A 19,593-nucleotide genomic window follows, 5' to 3' on the forward strand; every position below is an offset into this window, starting at 1 on the left:
CAATAAGATATTTAAGAGCTACATGGTCAAAGAAAACAACAATCTTAGTCCCTAATAAATTTGAACCAAATTTTTCCAAAGCAAAGAATATAGTTAGAAACTCTTTTCCAATGTTCGAGTAATTGCTTTGGGCGGCATCCAAGGTCTTAGATGCATAGGAGATAACATGTGGTTCTTTCTTGATTCTTTGCCCAAGGACTAATCCTATGCTATGGTTACTTGTTTTGCATATTATTTTGAAAGGATAGTTCCAATTTTGTTGGTGAACGATGGGTGCAAAAATAAGCTTATGTATGAGCGTGTCAAACGCATCCCTGCATGATTGGTCAAACTTGAAGTCCTTGTCCTTTTGTAAGAGATTACAAAGCGGTTGTTCAATTTTTGAAAAGTCTTTAATAAACTGTCTGTAGAAACCTACATGAATAAGGAAAGAACGAATCTCCCTCACAATTGTGGGATATTGGAGTGAGTTAATAATATCTATTTTTACTTTATCAATAGAAATTTCTTCAGCAGAAATGATATGACCTAGAACTAATCCTTTATCAACCATAAAATGACATTTCTCAAAATATAGAACAAGTTTAAATTCTAGGCACCTTTTCAGAATTTTTGCAAGACTTGAAAAACACACCTCAAAAGACTCACCATACACAGTAAAGTCGTCTATGAATACCTAAATTATTTTCTCAACGTAGTCGAAAAATATACTTATCATACACCTTTAAAATGTGGCTGATGCGTTGCAAAGTCCAAATGACATCTGTTTGTAAATGAACATGGAAAATAGACACAAAAAGTCATCTTCTCTTGATCTTCCTGTGCCACTAGAATCTAGAAAAAACCTGAGTAACCATCAAGGCAACAATAATGAGATTTTCTAGCTAAATGTTCTAACATCTAATCAATAAAAGGAAGTGAAAAATGGTCTTTTTGAGGTAAAGAATTCAACTTCCTATAATCAATGCAAACTCTATCCGTTTTGGACTTAGGTGGGAACCATCTCACGCGCCAAATTTTTGATTACAGCCACGCCAGTTTTTTTGGCACTACATATACTGGGCTAACCCAATTACTATTAGAAATGGGATAGATTATCCCAACATCAAGTAACTTTTGAACTTCTTTCCTTACCACTTCCATCATGGGTGGATTAAGATGCCTTTGAGTCTTTCTTTTGGGCATTGCATTCTTTATTACTAGAATTTTGTGCACGCAAGTTGAGGGACTCAAACCTTTAATGTCGGCTATCATCCATCTAATCATCTCTTTATAATCTCTAAGAACTCATACCAAATTTTCATTTTCTACCTTCAAGAGTTTACTCGAGATTATTATTGGTAAGGTATATCTATCGCCGAAAAAAATGAACTTCAAATGGTCCGGAAGTGGTTTGAGTTCCAACTATGGAGCTTGCAAAATAGATGGTAAAAGCTTAGTTTGTGAAGGAGATAATTCAAAAATTTTACAAGAATTTTTTTGTAATTGCGGTGTCTCCATATGAGCCACTGTTTCGCAAACAAACTCTTCAATAGTTATCGATTCTTCTAGTTCTTCCATGGCATTAAAGTCTAGACTTCTACAAAGAATAGTTTGTAATTCATCCTCATCATGATATTCTAAATGTAATTCAGTTATGGGCCCGATTATATCAATATTAGGAACATTAGAAATCATGCTAGGGCAATTCATGGCCTCATAAACGTTAAATTTCGCGGCTTCCCCATCAAACTCCATAGTGGGTATGCCACTTCATACGTCAACCTTCGCTTGTGCGGTACTCAAGAATGGTCTCCCAAGAAGTATGTCAGAAGAATTGGCGACTTGTCATCTTCGATGTTGATAATGTAGAAGTCTGTAGGAAATATTAATTCGTTTACCTTAACAAGAACGTCCTCCAGTGCTCCCTCTGGATGCACTACAATTCTATCTCCAAGCTAAATAATTACACTTGTTTCCTTCAAAGGACCCACGTTAAGTTGTTTATAAATTGACAAAGGCATAACATGAATTGATACGCCTAAGTCACACATGGCTTTTTTAATACCGACACTACCTATTTTGCAAGATATGGAAAGCATACATTGGTCCTTACATTTAGGTGGTATTTTCATTTATAAAATGGCGGGACATTTTCTCGGACACTTACCTTTTCATTGGCCAAGAGATTCCTTTTACTCATGCATAATTCTTTTAAGAATTTTTCATATCGTGGAATTTGTTTAATCGTATTAAGAAGATGTATGTTGATTTCACCTTTCAAAAGGAGTCAAGGATCTCCTTCTCTTCTTGCTCCTTCTTGCATTGCACAAGTCTTCTAGGAAACGGAGGTGGTACTGGAAATGATTTTTATGGTGTTGACTCCAATGGAGCCTCTATAACATCCCGGTATTAGCTTATATTGAAATAGTGGTTTTGGAACCACAAATCCAAGATCAAAAAATTATTTTTAATATTAATTTTGGTGTTTACAACATGTGAATATATATGTGTGAAAATTTCACGAGCTAAATGAAAGGTGTCTAATTGCTATGGATTAATAAATGAAAGGTCCTTATGTTGTAATTAGACCATTGATAGTGGAATTTGACATAAATGGGAATTAAATGGATGATATTAAATGTTTTATATCAAGGTTAAAATGGTAATTAGGTTATTAAGTTAATATTAAATAAAACAAAAGATGAAAACATGTTCATCTTTGTTTATTTCAACCGAATATTAGAGAAAAAAATAGGGTTTTGGAGCTTTCATTCATTCAACCCCTGTTCATCTTGATTAAGATCAAGAAAGAAAGAATTCGAATTTGGATTGGGGGAAATCGAAAGTTATTGAGTAATTGATCCGATTTGTCAATTACGAATACTAGGTAAGTTCGTATGTGATAACTTCATTATAAATGTATGTTTTATGCTTTTTTATTGCATAAAAATGTGATTGTGAGATTACGAATAATGTTTGAATTCTGAATACGACTAAACAGATGTGTTCGATGATGAAAGCGATAAGTGAAACTCTCGTTTGAACCTTAGGAATAGTTTAGAATGCTAGTGAAATGTCATTAGGTTAATGTATTGGCTTCGGGCCATGATATCGACACTTCGGGTGCAAATAAAACCTTGATTTGGCTATAGGCCATGGTATAGGTATTTAAAGAGGAGTTGCCTTGATTTGGCTACAGACCATGGTATAGGTACTCTAGGATAAGTTACCTTGATTTGGCTACAGGCCATGGTATAGGTATTTATCGGTTGTGATCCTTGAGTATCTGATTCTATTCCAAATGGTTCAACAAGTAAAAGAAATGACATGGTTGAGAAAGAGGTTAGTGCAAAGTGATACATGTATGTACAGAACCTACTCAAGTATTAGATTGAGAAAGTTCAGTAAGATGGTATTTGATCATGTTTTGAGACATGAGAAGGGTTTGTGGTTAATGTGACTTTGATTTGGTAATGTAAAAACAGTTAAATTACATTTATTTAATGAATTGAGTTATTCACTTACAAACTTACTAAGCTATGAAGCTTACTGTGTGTTATTTGTCTATGTTTTATAGATAATTAAAGCTATCTCGGATCCAAAGTTATCAGGAACATCATGCACTATCAAATACCTAAGTTGGTACTTTTGAGACATGTATATATGGTATATGCCATGTATAGGCTACTTAAGGTACTTTGATTGTGAATATTGAAAAGCGATTCGGCTTATAAATGTTTATGTTTGGAATGGTATGTATAGTCACGAATGATGGCTCATTTTGGTATGTTTTGGTATAAATGTGGCCAAGGTTTCATAGTTGATAAATGGTTATGTTTTGAGATTGGTAAATGATCTTTATGGTATGATTGAAGTAAAGAAATTGATAAGTTATGTGCTTTTGAATAGATGCTTATGATATAAGCTTTGGATAGTTATTTGGTATTGATCGAGTATTGAATTTGGTTGAATTGGATATTGTCTAACTGATGTAATGAATGATGATTTTGGGCTGCCTATTATATGATGATATGGTCTCATTTTGGTTGATAGGTGTGCATGGGAAAAAGGGTGGCAAATTGGCCTTAGAAATGGCCAATTTTCATCCACGCGGGCATAAACACAGGCGTGTGTCTCAGCTGTTGCGACACATAGTCCTGCTACACGAATGTGTGTCCCTTGGGGTACCCTTTCGAATTAAGTAAGTATACTATACAAGTTTGGCATGGCTTAGACACATGGGCGTGTCTACTGGCCGTGTGTGGCACACGGGCTGGCACTTGGGCATGTGGCTAGCCTTGTGACCCAAGTCAGTAACCCCTCCAGATTTCACACTGCCATGGCACAAGGGCATGTCTCCGGTTGTGTGGTGCAAGTCAGTATGTATGCCCTCTTTTCACACGGTCTGTGACACGGGCGTGTCTGATGGCCGTGTGAGGCACATGGCCTGTTCACACGGGCGTATAATCCTTGAATGTTAGAAAATTTTATGTGTGTCTTAAAGTTTGGAAACATTATCATTTTAGTCCCGAACCTTTTCTAATCAGGTTTTAAGGTCTCATAGAGCCTTATAAGGGACATTGAGATTATATTTGATTGATGTTTATGTGAAAATGTATGATTTATGTTGTGATTGATAGGTAATGCCTCGTAACCTTATTCTGGCTATGGATACGGGTTAGGGGTGTTACAACCTCTATGTCAAGTTTCTTCTCACCTCGACCCACGAGGGTACCAGTCGTGTCAAGTACGAGTTAAAAATTCAGAGTTGATTCGGATGATTTTGAACGAAGCACATAGTAGTTGTTTATGTGTTCATCCTAGAAGCATGAAAATATATAACTACTTGAAACAGCTTTATTGGTTGCCTGGAATGAAATGTGATATCTCAGAATTCATTTTTAAAAGTTTGATTTGTCGGCAAGTTATGTGCTTTTGAATAGATGCTTATGATATAAGCTTTGGACAGTTATTTGGTATTGATCGAGTATTGAATTTGGTTGAATTGGATATTGTATAAATGATATAATGAATGATGATTTTGGGCTGCCTATTATATGATGAAATGGTATCATTTTGGTTGATAGGTGTGCATGAGAAAAAGGGTGGCAAATTGGCCTTACAAATGGCCTATTTTTGTCCACACAGGTAGAGAAACGGGCGTGTGTCTCACCCATGTGCGACACACAGTCAAGTGTTCCTTGGGGTACCCTTTCAAATTAAGTCAGCATACCCTACAGGTTTGGCACGGCTTAGACACTCGGGTGTGTCTACCGGCCGTGTGTGGCACATGGGCTAGCACATGGGCGTGTGGCTGGTTGTGTGACTCAAGTCAGTAACCCCTTCAGATTTCACACATCCATGGCACACGGGCGTGTCTCCGGCTGTGTGGTGCAAGTAAGTATGTATGCATTGTTTTTACACGGTCTGTAACATGGGCGTGTCTGGTGGTCGTGTGAGGCACACGGCCTATTCAGAAGGGCGTGTGATCCTTGAATGTTAGAAAGTTTTATGTGTTTCTTAAATTTTGCAAACATTATTGGTTTAGTCTTGAACCTCTTCTAATCATGTTTTAAGGTCTCGTAGAGCCTTATAAGGGACATTGAAATTATATTTAATTGATGTTTATGTGAAAATGTATGATTTATGTTGTGATTGATTGGTAATGTCTCGTAACCTTATTCCGACTATGAATATGGGTTAGGGGTGTTACAACCTCTGTGTTAAGTTTCTTCTCACCTCGCCCAGCGTGGGCACAACTCGTGTCAAGTACGAGTTTAAAAAATTAGAGTTTATTCGGATGATTTTGAACGAAGCACATAGTAGTCGTTTATCTGTTCATCCTGGAAACACGAAAATGTATAACGACTTGAAACAGCTCTATTGGTGGCCTGAGTATGGAACGTGATATCTCAGAGTTCGTTTCTAAATGTTTGATTTGTCGGCAAGTTAAAGCTGAGAATCAGGTACCGTCTGTTTATTGCAATCGATTATGATTCCTAAGTGGAAATAGGATTGTGTAACTATGGATTTTGTGTCAGGATTACCCCTATCTCCAAAAAATAAAGATGCGATCTGAGTTATAGTTGATAAATTGACAAAATCGGCTCATTTCATTCTTGTACAAATAAACTATTCACTTGAAAAGTTAGTTGAGTTGTATATTTCTGGGATCGTGAGATTACACGGAGTACCTGTTTCTATTGTTTCAGATAGAGATCCAAGGTCCACATCAAGGTTTTGAAAGAAACTGCAAGATGTACTTGGTTCAAGACTACATTTTAGTACAACATTTCACCCGCAGATAGATGGTCAATCCATGTAAAATTATACAAATACTCGAGGATACGTGGAGATGTTGCATTCTTGAGTTCAAAGGACTGTGGGAAAAGTATTTGCCTTTGATTGAATTCGTGTATAAAAATAGCTTCCAATCGAGTATAAAGACGGCACCCTATGAAGCTCTATATGGTCGTAAATGTAGAACACCGTTGTACTGGACTGAGCTAAGTGAGAATAAGATTCATGGGGTTGATCTGGTTAGAGAGATAGAAAAGAAAGTGAATGTAATTTGCGATAGTTTGAAAGCAGCTTCAGATCAGCAGAAATCTTACGTAGATTTGAAACGAAAAGATATTGAATTTCAGATGGGGGGTAGCGTATTTTTGAAAGTGTCACCGTGGAAAAAGATATTGCGGTTTGGTCAGAAAGGGAAATTGAATCCGTGATACGTTGGACCGTACGAGATTATCAAGCAAGTTAGACCAGTTGCTTATCAGCTAGCATTACCGTCTGAGTCAGAAAAGATTCATAATGCATTTGATGTATGGATGCTTTGATGATACCGATCCGCTCCTTCACATGTTATTTCCCCGACTGAGGTTGAAATTCAATCTGATATGTTGTATGCTGAGGAATTAATTCAAATTCTAGCTCGTGAAATAAATGAGTTGAGAAATAAAAGAATAGCTTTAGTGAAAGTATTATGGCATCGACATGGGGTTGAAGAAGCTACGTGGAAACTCGAGGACACTATGAACCTATTCACTGGTAAGATTTTCGGGGACGAAAATCCCTAAGGGGGAAAATTGTCACAGCCCGATTTTAGCTTAAATCAGAATAGTGGTTTCAGAACCACAAAACTAAGATTGAAAATTTGTTTTTAATATTATTTTTGGTGTTTACAGCATGTGAATATATATCTGTGAAAGTTTCGTGAGCTAATTTTTATCGTTTAGTAGCTCAATTTGAGAAAAAATGACTTAATCGCGTAAAATGCAAAAGTGGCATTCTATTTGATAAAGGTGTCTAATTGCTATGGCTTATTACATGAAAGGTCCTTATGTTGTAATTAGACCATTGATAGTGGAATTTGACATAAATGGGCATTAAATGGATGATATTAAATGTTTTATATCAAGGTTAAAATGGTAATTAAGTTATTAAGTTAATATTAAATAAAACAAAAGATGAAAACATGTTCATCTTTTTTTGTTTCAACCGAATATTAGAAAAAAAATAGGGTTTTAGAGCTTTCATTCATTCAACTCTTGATCATTTGGATTAACATCAAGAAAGAGAGAATTCAGATTTAGATCAGGGGAAATCGAAAGTTATCGAGTAATTGATCCAATTTATCAATTCTGAATACTAGGTAAGTTCGTATGTGATAATTTCATTATAAATGTATGTTATATGCTTTTGTATTGCATAAAAATGTGATTGTAAGATTATAGATAATGTTTGAATTTTTAATACGACTAAACAGATGTGTTCGAGGATGAAATTGACAAGTGAAACTTTCGGTTGAACCTTAGGAATAGTTTAGGATGCTAGTGACATGTCATTAGGTTAATATATTGGTTTCGGGCCATGATATCGGCACTTCGGGTGCGAATAATACCTTGATTTTGCTACGGGCCATGGTATACGTATTTAGAGATGAGTTACCTTGATTTGGCTACGGGCCATGGTATAGGTACTCGGGGATAAGTTACCTTGATTTGGCTACAAGCCATGGTATAGGTACTTATGGATTGTGAACCTTGAGTATCCGATTTCTATTCCAAATAGTTCAACGGGTAAAAGAAATGACATGGTTGAGAAAGAGGTTAGTATGAAGTGATACAGGTACATACAGAACCTACTCGAGTATTTGATTGAGAAAGTTTAATGAGATGGTATTTGATTATGTTTTGAGACATGAGAAAGGTTTGTGGTTAATGTGACTTTGATTTGGTAATGCAAAAATAGTTAAATTACATTTATTTGATGAATTGAGTGATTCATGTACGAACTTACTAAGCTATGAAGCTTACTATGTGTTATTTGTCTATGTTTTATAGATAATTAGAACTAGCTCAGATCCAAAAGTCATCAGGAACATCATCGCGCTATCAAACACCTAAGTTGGTACTTTTGAGACAAGTATATATGGTATATGGCATGTATAGGCTAGTTAAGGTATCGTGGTTGTGAATATGACAATGAGATTTGGCTTATAAATGTTTATGTTTGGAATGGTATATATAGTCATGAATGATGGCTTATTTTGGTATGTTTTGGTATAAATGTGGCCAAGGTTTCATAGTTGATAAATAGTTATGTTTTGAGTTTGGTAAATGATCTTTATGGTATGATTGAAGTACAAAAATTGAGAAGTTATGTGCTTTTGAATAGATGCTTATGATGTAAGCTTTGGATAGTTATATGGTATTGATCGAGTATTGAATTTGGTTGAATTGAATATTGTATAAATAATGTAATGAATGATGATTTTGGGCTACCTATTATATGATGGAATTGTATCATTTTGGTTATAGGTGTGCATGAGAAAAAGGGTGGAAAATTGGCCTTAGAAATGGGCTATTTTTGTCTACTCGGGCAGAGACACGGGCGTGTGTCTCAGCCATGTGCGACATACAGCCATGCTACACAGTCGTCTATCCCCTGGGGCACCCTTTTGAATTAAGTCAGTATACCTTACAGGTTTGGCACGGGTTAAACACACGGACGTGTCTACTGGCCATGTGTGGCACACAGGCTAGCACATGGGCGTGTGGCTAGACTTGTGACCCAAGTCAGTAACCCTTCCAGATTTCACACAGCCATGGTATGTGGGCGTGTCTCTGGCCGTGTGGTGCAAGTCAGTTTGTATGCCCTGTTTTCACATGGTCTGTGACATGAATGTGTCTAGTGTCTGGTGGCCGTGTGAGGCACATGGCCTGTTCACATGGGCGTGTGATCCTTGAATGTTAGAAAATTTTATGTGTTTTTTAAAGTTTACAAACATTATCGGTTTAGTCTCGAACCTCTTCTAATCATGTTTTAAGGCCTCGTAGAGCCTTATAAGGGACATTGAGATTATATTTGATTGATGTTTATGTGAAAATTTATGATTTATGTTGTGATTGATCGGTAATGCCTCGTAAACTTATTCTAGCTATGAATACAAGTTAGGGGTGTTACATTATATTGGTATCAAAGCTATGGTTTAATCGATTCTTGGACTAACACAGCGTGTGTGAGAGTCTAGCTATACATGCCATATATATAAACCGTGATAGTGTTATAATTCCTGACAGTTTAAATTGTGCTTTCGTATAATAATGGATCCTAAACGAGAAATAATTGATGATGTGAAAGTAATGTGCCCGCTCCCACTCAAGGAGCAGTGCTGGCTAATTTTAGGCCGATTTTTAGTGGTTAAGAGGGAGAGGCTAAGCAAGTCTTCTTCTCGATGATGAGTGAGTGCTGCACGAAGTTTGTTCGAACGAATCCGGCTACTCAACAACCTCCACCCCCACCTGTTCCTCAACAAACCCCTGTAGATCCTCTAGCTATATATCAGATGCGATTAATATGCCGCCAGTAGATAAGATACAGAAACACGGGGCTGAGGAGTTTCGGGCTACCGTTGATGATGATGTTGAGAAAGCTGAGTTTTGGCTTGCGAAAACAATCCAAATATTTGATGGATTGTCTTGTACTCCTAATGAATGTATCAAATGTATGGTATATTTACTTAGAGGTAATGTGTACCACTAGTGGAAAACGTTGATATCTGTAGTTTCGAGGGAACGAGTCACCTGGGAGATCTTTCAATCTAAATTCCGAAAGAAGTACATAAGTCAACGATTTCTTGATTAGAAACATAAAGTGTTTCTAGAATTGAAAAAAGGTCAATTGACTATGACCGAGTATGAAAGAGAATTTGTACGACTAAGAAAATATGCTCAAGAATATGTTTCTACCAAAGAGATTATGTGTAAGCAGTTTATTATTGGGTTAAATGAAGATATAAAACTTCTAGTCGGATTTCTGAAAATAAAAGAATTCGTAGTTTTAGTTGAAAGGGCTTGTAAAGCCGAAAATCTCAGCAAAGAAAGGAGGAAAGCAGATTCAGAGGCTAGAGACACTAGAAAAAAATCGATAAGTAAGCCATATCAATTTTCATCAAAGAAATCCAGATATTCGTATACTCACCTGAATGCTTCAATTGGATATTCGAACAAGGATCATGCTAAACAATATTCTGGCTCCAAAGCTCAAGCTACATCAGTAGCTACTGTTGGCAGTGTAAGAGAAAATAAATCCGAATGTCAGCACTATAGATGACGACATTTCGGAGACTGTTGGAATAAAAGTAATAAAGATTTTTACAAGTGTGGTTCATTGGAACACTTCATTCGAGATTGCTCGGAGTTAGAGGAGAAAGAAAAAGTTCAAAATGTGAGATCAAGTAATACTACTGTTAGAGGGAGACCACCCTAAAACACTAGAAATACGAGTGGTAACCCAAGTGTTATGAGAGATTCTGCTGTGAAATCTGAGGCACGAGCACCTGCTCGAGCTTATGCTATCCGTCGATGGGAGGAAGTATCCTCGCCAGACATTATAACCAGTACTTTCACTCTCTATGATACTAAAGTTATTGCATCGATAGATCCAGGATCAACTCATTCTTATTGATCGCGTGATTTCGTGATAGGTTTTAAATATTTATAATTAATCGTTCTTGAAAGTAACTATTACCGCGATGTAGGCAAGTGTACCTATCGAACAGTAGTATAGTTTTAGCAAGACCGGATTGTCGAACCCAAAGGAACTAAAAGTGCTAGTAATGACTGTCTTTTTATTATCTAGCCTAAGAATAAAGAGGTTTTGTTTTAACTAACTAATTATCTAAACTAAGAATTCACAAAGAATGGAATTGGGGAATTGCTTTTGGGAAAATCGATTGAATTAAGACAATACCTAAGGAAAAATCCACCTAGACTGTACTTGTTATTCTGGCTCCGAATAAGATGATTTATTCATTTAACTTGTTCCGTAGAGATCCTTAAGTTATGTTGTTATCCTAATTGAAGACTAATAACATCTAATTCCTAGATTGAATAATTGAGACCTTTCTCCAATTAACACCCTAGAGTTACATTAACTTGATCTATGGATCCCCTTACTAGGTTTCACCCTAATCCAGCAAAATCTTGTCACCCTATGTATGGGCACGCAAACAACTCCGCTTAATTATGAAAAATGTACTCTTAGTCAGGGTCTATTCCTCCTCTGAATAAGATCTTATCTTGAATCAGTATCCTGGGATATCAAAACAAGAATTAAGAACACATAATTAAGAACAAGTTAAATATTTATCATACAATTTAGAAAATAATAACAAGATTCATCTTAGGTTTCATTCCCCTTAGGTATTTAGGGGTTTTAGTTCATCACTAAATAAGAAAACATCTCAGAATAAAAAAGAATACGAAACATAAAGAAAACCCAAAACTCCTGAAGGGGAAAATTAAGGGGAGATCTTCAGTCTTGATGATGAATCTGGCTTCTAAGATGGATCAATCGGCTTCCTTGGAGTAATTCCTTACTCCCTATTCTGTGTGCCCTTTTTCTTTCTCCTCTAGGGTGTATTTATAGGCTTTGGAATGCCTAAGAGCCCTCAAAATTAGCTTTTTCCGAATTGGACTCAACTTGGGCTCGACAGGGACACGCCCCTGTGACACGCCCGTGTGCGATTACTTCAGGCCGTGCTCGAGCTTGCCAAATTGACACGGCCGTGTGGTCTGCCTGTGTGAGGAGGTCCAGGCCGTGTTGGTTTCATACTTTGGCCTATTTTCTCCGTTTTTGGCCCGTTTCTCGTTCCTTTTGCCCTCCTATGCTCTCCTAAGTATAAAACATGAAATTAAAGCATTAGGAGCAGCGAATTCACCAATTCTAATAGAAAATCATCCATAAAATTCATTAAACATGGGGTAAAAATATGTACAAATTACGGTTTATCAAATACCCCCACACTTAAGCATTTGCTTGTCCTCAAGCAAAATTCTCAACTCATAATCAAAATAAATTCTTCTCAAATTATAATTTCTATCGATAATATCTCAAAATAATCCATAGGTAATCATACATTGAGAATTCAACTAAAAGAACATAAAAGTTTCAAACATTCCAAGTTGAGTATTTAATCATGCAAACATAGGTGTCTCCCCTCATCTAAGTAATTACCTTTGATTCAGAATATCACAGAGTTTCACATCCTCACTAAAGATTCACTCAAATCACTCGAGGTGTTTAAGGACAATAAATGAAGCACTCAATAGTCAATAATAAAAAGTCATTACCATAGGCTTGCATGAAAATCAAATCTCCACCACTATAATTTAAGATGATACATCAATCAAAAGGTCTTTAGAGGGTTGTAATTAGGCTTGGTTAGGGGGTGTGGTCACAAGCTGAAAGAAAGGGTTAGATTCGAGATTGAGTTGAAAAATTACTTAACTAGAAAAATAGCTAGTCATCAATTGCATACAAAAGAGCTTTTCTCAGAATATGGAATTTAAATACTGAAGCTTACAAACAGAAGATCACTACTAATATGTATACATGTTTCTTTTCTTTCTTTTTTTTAATAACAAGTTAAATAACATAGACTAACTATTAAGAACAAGACATAGCTAAACAATTTATTCAACTCAAATCTCGATAAAAATAGGGATTAATTTAGGGGATTTCAACAATAATGGGTTAAGGGTTAATATTAAGGGTAATACAATAAATGGCTTGTTAGGCTCAAGGGGGTTTACTAGGGGTTAATCGTGGAGGTAGGCTTTTCATGGCATGAGTGGGTTAATCCTAAGTGCCTTAATCATTTTGACATATCAAATCAAATGGTGTGGTCTCGACATGCATAATCAAGCAAGTTCTAGAATAACAGTTCAATACTGACGCACTCAATGCAAATAATAAAAGTGAGCATGAAAGAATTAATAGATGTTCAAAAGGCTTTAAAATCTCACAAAAATTATGGGTTTTTGATGTTTAAAACTTGTGATTTCCAACTCAAAGTAATACCTAAACTTTGGGGAAACAACCTAAGATTTTAAATTCATAAAAGTCAACTTATCATGCTTGATTCTCTAATGTCTTGAGGTTTAAACAATCAATGCATAAATGCCTATGATTTAATTCAAGATATATCAATCAATGTCATAAATTAATCAAAATTTATCCTAAATACGATATGAGAGTTTTTCAAGAGAACAAGGCAGTCATTCAGGGATTTTTCTGATAATGAAATAAATACCCCCCACACTTAAGATGTACATTGCCTTCAATGTACAAAGATAGATATTAGAATATAAAAATAAGATAGGGAGAGAAGTGAAACTTCCTGAGTTAAAAATGGATGAAATTCCTGGATTAGCGAGAGCGAGTTATTGGAAATAAAGCTGGAGGACAAACATGATTCTGAAGAACAGAAGGAGAATTGGAGGAATAATTTAGTAGTAATCATAAAGATAAGCTGTGTTTAAAAACAAAAGAATCTTCAAAAATTAATGAAAGAAAAATAAAAGAAGATAGATAATCTAATTTTTCAAGTTGCACGGCTAGTTCACACGCCAGTGTGGATCGTGTCCAGCCCGTGTTTGTCATGAAGTGAGATATCATCACACGGCCTTCGGGCACGCCCGTGTGTCTAGGCCGTGTTGCTATATGATCATGTTACACAACTGTGTGTGATGTGATTCGCTTCTCCCACGGTCGTGTAGCTCTGCAAACGCCCATGTTATTTTGATAGTGTTGTCCACGAGTGCTAGATAAGGGCGTGTCGCACGCCCGTGGCTACTTATCGCATCCCATGTTGGGAAAGATAATCTTTACCCTGTTTTCGCAGGGCCGTATCACACGGTCATGTTTTCGTCTGTGTTGGGCACACGTCCTTAAGCACGGCCGTGTGGTTGGCCGTGTGGAGTTGGGAACCTGTGCTTTAAAGACTCTATTAGTGACCTAGATGTTTAACAATTGAAATTTTAATAATTTAAAACTGTTAGTACTCGGGTTGCCTCCCGAGAAGTGCTTATTTATAGTCTAAGCTCGACTGTTTCCATTCAGGGTAGTTTGTGGAGTAGTAGCTCCTCTCCATCGTCTTTAAAATTCTTACCATTATAAAGTTTGAGACGATGTCCATTTAGTTTGAAAGTACCGTTTGATGGGTGACTTACCTCTGTTGTGCCATATGGCAGAACAGATTGAATTACGAAAGGTCCTGACCATCGTGATTTAAGTTTCCCAGGAAACAATTTGAGTCTTGAGTTGTATAGGAGGACAAGTCTCCAACATCAAATTGTTTTCGTTGCTTTAAACGAGTGTCATGGTGCCGCTTTGTTGCTTCCTTATATAGGCGTGAGTTTTCATATGCATTGGCTCGCCACTCATCAAGTTCGTTCAGCTGCATCAACCTATTTTTTCCTGCAAGTTTGGGATCAAGGTTTAGAAATTTAATAGCCCAAAAAGCTTTATGCTCTAGTTCGAATGGTAGATGACAAATTTTTCCATAAATAAGTCTGTACGGTGATGTCCTTACAGGGGTCTTAAAAGCAGTTCTGTAAGCCCATAAGGCATCATCTACTTTCATTGCCCAATCTTTTCTGTTTGATTCTACTATTTTTTCAAGGATCCGTTTGATTTCTCGGTTTGCCACTTCAACTTGTCCATTAGTTAGAGGATGGTATAGGGTGGCTATTCTATGATGAACTCCGTATTTCATAAGAGTTTTTTTAAATTGGGTATTACAAAAATGAGTGTCCCTGTCACTGAAAATTTCTCTAGGCATTTTGAATCTCGAGAAAAGTTTCTTCAGGAAACGTCCTACCACTCTAGCATCATTAGTAGGTAGAGCTTGGGCTTCCACCCATTTGGACATATAATCAACTACTACTAAGATGTATTTACTCCCAAATGATCTGGGGAATGGGCCCATGAAATTGACACCCCAAACATCAAATATTTCACATGAAAGCATATAGTTTTGAGGCATTTCATCACGTTTAGATATGTTACCTGTCCGTTGGCATTTGTCACAAGAAGTAACGTACCTGTTAGCGTCTTTGAATAATAAGGGCCAGTAAAAACCTGATTCAAGTATCTTATGTACGGTCTTAGTTCCACTATAATGTCCTCCAGTTGGCCTTGAGTGGCAATGTTCCAGTATTTTTGATGTTTCTGATCTTGTAACGCATCTTCTAATGACTTAATCTGCACATGTACGAAAAAGAAAGGGGTCATCCCAAAAGTAGCTTTTCACCTCATTAAAGAATTGCTTCTTTTGCTGGTGTGTTAACCCTTTTGAGAAAATGTTAGCGGCTAGAAAATTTGCGATGTCTGCAAACCAGGGTACCTCGGAGTCAGATATAGTGAAAAATTGTTCTTCAGGAAACGAATCATTTATTTCAACTTCATCTAGTTCTTTGGTACTGGAGTTCTCAAGCCTGGATAGATGATCAGCCGCGAGATTTTGAACTCCTTTCTTATCCTGAATTTCCAAGTCAAATTCCTTCAATAGGAGAATCCATCGAATGAGTCGAGGTTTTGCATTAGTTTTAGTTAAAAGGTAGCGAAGGGCGGAATGGTCAGTGTAAACAACTACTTTAGACAATATGAGATATGATCGAAATTTATCAAATGCAAAAACCACAGCTAGCAATTCTTTTTCCGTTGTAGTATAATTCTCTTGTGCAGCTGTCAAAGTTTTACTAGCATAATAGATAGGTTGAAAATGCTTGTCTCTTCGCTGTCCCAATACTGCAACTACTGCAAAATCACTTGCATCACGCATTAATTCAAATGGTAAGTTCCAATCAGGTGCAATTATGATTAGAACATTAATTAATTTATCTTTTAAAGTATTAAATGCTTCTAAACATTCCTGATTGAAATTAAAAGGTATATCTTTTTCTAGCAATTTAGTCAATGGCTTAGCTATTTTAGAAAAATCCTTAATAAATCTTCTATAAAAACCAGCATGTCCTAAAAAGCTTCTAATAGCCTTAATCGAACTAGGAGGGGGTAATTTTTTTATTGTTTCTATTTTAGATTTGTCCACTTCAACCCCTTTACTGGAAATTTTATGCCCTAATACAATACCTTCTTGAACCATGAAGTGACATTTCTCCTAGTTAAGGACAAGGTTCGTTTCCTCACATCTTATTAAAACTAGTTTTAAATTTTTAAGGCAGAGGTGGAAAGAGTTACCGAATACTGAGAAATCATTCATAAATACTTCTATGATATCTTCCACGAGTTCGTCAAAGATGGCCATCATACAGCGCTGAAAAGTAGCAGGACCATTACATAATCCAAAAGGCATTCTATGATAAGCAAACATACCATATGGGCATGTGAATGTCATTTTTTCTTAATCTTCAGGAGCTATTAGGATCTGGAAGTAACCAAAGAGTCTGTCTAGAAAGCAGTAGTACATATGCCCAGATAATCTTTCCAACATTTGGTCAATGAATGGAAAGGAGAAGTGATCTTTTCTTGTGGCATCATTCAGTTTCCTGTAGTCAATGGAAACTCTCCATCTTGTGACTGTCTTTGTTAGGATTAATTCATTCTTCTCGTTGGTCACAACTGTCATGCCTCCTTTCTTAGGGACAACCTGCACTGGACTTACCCAAGAACTGTCAGAAATAGGATAAATAATTTTAGCATCTAGAAGTTTAATTCCCTCAGCTTTAACAACTTCCTTCATGTTGGGTTTCATTCGTCCTTGAGCTTGCACACACGATTTGTATTCACCTTCCATCAAAATTTTGTAGGTGCAAAAAGAAGGGCTGATTTCTTTAATGTCAGAAATTTTCCAAGCTATGGCCTTTTTATGTTCTTTTAATACTTGGATTAATTAATCTTTCTCCTTGGGTTGCAAGTTAGAAGCAATAATAACTAGTAATGTAGAATTATTTTCAAGGAATGCGTATTCCAAGTGGTTTGGTAATTGTTTAAGTTCCAATTTGGGAGGCTCCTCAATAGACGATTTTTGCTTAAGTTCATCGTTTATCTTAATGCCCTCATATTCTACTTGTCTTTAAGAATGCTCATTAGGTTCATCATCTGTCTCCTCTTCTTGAGCTGGATACAGTTCCGTTGTCTCCTTCTGTACAATTTCTTGAAAAGAGTCTTGAGTAGTATGATCAATAGAGTCAATAAAATAACATGAATCATCCTGTTCCCTAGAAAACCTCATAGCATCATAATTTTAAAGATAATCTCCTCGTCACCTACTCTAAGTACCAATTTATCGTCACCCACATTGATTACAGCCCTAACAGTGGCTAAAAATGGACGCCCTAAAATTAAGGGTACTTCTACATCTTCATCCATGTTAAGCATAACAAACTCAACAGGAAATATGAATTTATCTACTTTCACAAGTACGTCCTCTATAATACCCCTAGGATATTTAACAGATCTATCGGCTAATTGAATACTCATCCTAGTAGGTTTAGGTTCCCCAAGACCAAGTTGTTTGAACATTTTATATGGCATTAAATTAATTCTAGCACCTAAATCAGCTAGTGCTTTCTCAACATTCAGACTACCAATTAAGCAAGGGATAGTAAAACTTCCTGGATCTTTCAGTTTGGTTGGCAGCTTGTTTTGGAGTATGGCTGAGCACTCCTCGTTGAGTTCTACTGTAGATAAGTCCTCAAACTTCCTTTTATTTGTTAGAAACTCCTTCAAAAATTTTGCTTATGTAGGCATCTGTGAGATGGCTTCAACAAAAGGTAAGTTGATATGTAATTGTTTAAAAAGTTCAAGAAACTTATCGAATTGTGCATCAATGCGATATTTTTTCAATTTTGCTGGGTATGGAACTAGTGGTTTATATTCCTTCGGCACTGGTTTGTCCATATTTTTAGGTTTTTCTTCCCCCCTTTCGCTTACCACGGCTTCTTGTGTTAGCTTCTTTTCAGATTCCGCTAACACTTTCCCACTCCTTAGTGTAACTGCTTTTACATGCTCTTTTGATTTGGTGTTACTAAGTAAACTTCCTAGTGGTCTTTTCGAAATCAGTTTGGACAGCTGACCTATCTGAGTTTTGAGCCCTTGGATCGACGCTTGTTGATTTTTAAGTATTGTATCGGTGTTCTAGAAATGAGTTTCTGACACCGATATAAACTTTAAGAGCATCTCTTCAAGGTTCGACTTCTTTTCCTGTTGATAGGGTGGTTGCTGAAAACCCAGAGGAAGTTGTGGTCTTTGATTTCCTTGACTGCCCCACAAGAAATTGGGGTGGTTCCTCCAACCTGCGTTATAAGTGTTACTATATGGGTTATTTTGGGATCGAGAGTTATTGTTACCCATATATTGGACTTGTTCCTCCTCGATGCTAGGGTTGAAGGGTTGATACTCTATGCATGCTCCTCCTCCATTCGTCTCGCACCTCATTACTGGATGAACCTGAGTAGAGCCAAGTAAACCATCACTCTTTTTATTTAGAAGTTCTACCTAATTTGACGGCATAGTAACCGAATCGACGTTATAAACACCTGCTGTTTTAGTTGGCTTAGTCCTCATGACTTGCCACTGATAGTTATTCAGTGACATCTCCTCTATAAACTCATAGGCATCTTCAGGTGTTTTAGTATTGACGGTTCCGCCAGCAGCTGCGTCAACCATTTATCGAGTCAAAGGATTCAGGCCATTGTGGAACGTTTGAACCTGTAGCCAAAGCAGTAACCCATGGTGAGGGCACCTTCTTAGTAAGTCTTTGTATCTCTCCCATGCATCGTAAAGAGTTTCTAAGTCCATCTGCACAAACGAAGAAATATCATTACAAAATTTAGTCGTTTTAGCCGGCGAAAAATATTTTAATAGAAATTTTTGGGTCATTTGTTCCCAAGTAGTGATTAACCCTCGTGGTAATGAGTTAAACCACTGTTTAGCTTTGTTTCTCAATGAAAAAGGGAATAATCGAAGACGAATGGCATCATCAGAAACACCATTAATTTTAAATGTATTGCATAGTTCTAAGAAGTTTGCTAAGTGAGCGTTGGGATCCTCATCCTGCAAACCATCAAACTGAACAAATTACTGTATCATTTGAATAGTGTTAGGTTTTAGTTCAAAAGTGTTTGCAGTTACATCAGGTCTAACTATGCTCGATTCAGTTCCTGTTAAAGAAGGTTTAGCATAATCATACATAGTACGTGAAATAGGATTTTGACTAATTGTAATTGTAGGAGGTAGCTGATTGTCTTGGTTTTCAGCCATCTCTTCAGTCGGGGGTTGAGCATCGTCCTTTTGCTTGTT

General features: G+C 36.6%; 1 non-coding gene across 1 annotated transcript; it reads left to right on the plus strand.

The window, feature by feature from the left end:
- Positions 1 to 19,018: 19,018 nt before the first annotated feature.
- LOC128280260 (small nucleolar RNA R71) lies at positions 19,019 to 19,125 on the plus strand. Its single transcript, XR_008270440.1, has one exon. It is a non-coding gene; the product is annotated as a small nucleolar RNA R71 (small nucleolar RNA).
- Positions 19,126 to 19,593: the final 468 nt, after the last annotated feature.

This window comes from Gossypium arboreum, chromosome 8, assembly GCF_025698485.1.
Source record: "Gossypium arboreum isolate Shixiya-1 chromosome 8, ASM2569848v2, whole genome shotgun sequence".
NCBI lineage: Eukaryota > Viridiplantae > Streptophyta > Magnoliopsida > Malvales > Malvaceae > Gossypium > Gossypium arboreum.